Genomic DNA, 2,723 nt, shown 5'->3' with positions numbered 1-2,723 from the left:
GTCCCAGCCTATCCTACACATCACTTGATTAAAACATGAAATAGGCCAAGTTATTACACAATAGCAGAATTATGCACGAAAGATAAAGATGCGAGCTTGCAAATAATCAAGGAAAAGGTTTTCATGTCAAACAGTAGAAACACATAAAAGTTCACAAACACTAAATAACATAAGCTCGCATAGTAACGTTCAATATGGGTTCGCAACACACAAAGTATGAGTTCGCACAAAAGCATAAGTTTACATATAGTAGTATAGGTTCACTAAATATCAACAGTTTGCATACAAAGATACACGAGTTCACAACTTAACAGGGTTTGTACATAAATAGAGTTCGCAAAGAAAGATAGCATGCATGCATGGGTTTTCATACCTTTTTAGGGTTCACATAAATTCATGGGTTCACATACCTATATGGGCTTGCACAATTTTATTGGATTCACTAAGTAGAAAGACTATCTCTACTAGGGGTGCAAATGTAATTTCTAAGGTTGTAGTACCTATCAATAAATCTGACTTGCATGTTACGACAAAAACAAATTCTCATAACACTCATGTATGAATAAACATTAACTTTATTCATAATAAAAGATAAAATTCTAAGACATTGTTCATAAAGATAAAATCAACTTAAACTTTAAAAGAAATTATTTCAATGACAGAGTCAACTTATGATAAATTTAAACCCACATAAAATACGAAACCCCATCACCTAATTCCCAGGTTCGCTAAGTTATCTACCTCGCCACTGCTATTCATGACGTACTTACCTGAGAAGTAAGAGAGGAGTAGGTGAGTTCATTTCAAACTCAGTGAATAATCAAGAATCAATAGAGTATGCTTAAAACATAGAGTTTAAAACAAAAAGAAGACTTAGTCTAAAAATTGTTTTAGCGTGCTAGGTTCGAGGAGAAGATTGCGAGACCCAGTTTGTAGATCCTGTTTGTCAGAAAACATAAGTTTGTAAAACAGACTCACATGTATTTACTGAAAATTGAACTTAAAAACTTAGCTTTTACTTGCTTGAAAATGAAACTTATATAATACGAAACAAGCTTGGATACTTGTCTGATCAGAATGGCTGAGAAACATAAGATATGTTTTTGCACTTAACACACTTATCAAAATCTTGTCTCCTTCGATATGCGGATCTCCTTAACATGCCATGTCCCATAAGTGCAGTGCAAAGCAATACACTTTACTATACACCAAAATATCCCAGTGAATGGAGTATAGCTCAACATTCCTTTATCTCCCCACATGTCCCAGGGCCTCAACACCCGAAATCATAGAACTTATAGTTGAGTACTTACAATCCTATGGTATACCAATATATCCAACATAAAACTCACAAGGAGCATGAATAAGACATATCTTTAAAACATAACTTTAAAAATATATCTTGAAAATAGAGTTTCAAAGCTTGAAAATAGAGGTTTGTAGAAAACTTACTTTTGGAACTTAGTTTTAAAAGCAACGTTCTTGAAAACTATCACAGTTCGCACACAGGATACAAACCTTTAACATTAATACTAAAAATCATATTAGTTAACATACGTATGGCAATTCATAATGACTCACCTAGAAACTGAAAAACTAAACAAGCTTGGCTTTCCCTTTATCCTTACTGGTAGATGGTCTGACTGGTTCGCAATATACATAAACACACATATTACTAAACAAACAAAACATACATAGTCTACACATGCAAGTGAACCTTACTTTCTGAACAATTAACTCTAACAGGATAGAGGCTTACCTTGGGTGCTACGAGAGAATTCTCATGGAATAAAGGTCGTATTTATAAGCATTAAGTGTCCTGGAAATCTTAGGATACCTTACTTGATTTAGGAAATGTGTTACTTTCATGAAAAGTATTCCTAGATACACCATATTTTTATTTCCTAATTCGAGTCTTGCTCAATTTGTAATAGGCCATTTTCAGTGGTGTTGAAAATAGTGGATTCGAGACGACAATTTTGACCAGTCAGTCAGTATTTATGGGGTTATTTCTGTGTCATATTAAATTTTTGTTAGAAAATTTTAATGTTGAGATAGTTAGTTAAGAAAAAAAGTCTAAATCGTAAAAGCTATAAAAGATAATTGCTATTAATTAAAGGAGCTAAATAGGGATAGTGGCATGACCAAATGGTTTTAAGTGGCAATTATGCCAAAGATGTTTAGTTGGACAGTTTTATACATACATTTTAGTTTATATTATATGTTTGTTTTAAGGGTAATATAGTAATTAAGTAATTAATAACATAAACAAATAGGTAAAAAATATCATCTTCTTCCTTTCTTTTGTTTTGAAATAAACACCATAACCAAACATAGGAAAATTTTAGCCAAGTTAAATTTATATGCATGTAAGTATTTGTAACTCGTTTTTCATGATTTTTATGTTTTTGAGATCGTTGTAGCTTAATGTAGCTAACCCAATGACTAATTCGTAAAACTGTTAAATTTTTTGAGTTATGCCATTGATAAATTTATGATGTTTTTGAAGTTTGATGATAGATTTATAAGCTTGATAGTTGAATAGGAATATTTTGTAAAGTGATTTTGGTTAGTTTTAAAGTTTAAGGACTAAGTTGTTAAAATAGAAAAGTTATATGAAAAATTTGTAAAAATATGTTGAATACGGGCTGTGTGAATTAGAAAAGATTCTGATACTCTTGTTTGGATTAATTTGTGATTTAATTGAAAGTTTTGGGTTTAGA

This window comes from Gossypium hirsutum, chromosome D12 (genome assembly GCF_007990345.1).
Source record: "Gossypium hirsutum isolate 1008001.06 chromosome D12, Gossypium_hirsutum_v2.1, whole genome shotgun sequence".
Classification (NCBI taxonomy): Eukaryota; Viridiplantae; Streptophyta; class Magnoliopsida; order Malvales; family Malvaceae; genus Gossypium; species Gossypium hirsutum.
This window is presented reverse-complemented; position numbering follows the sequence as displayed.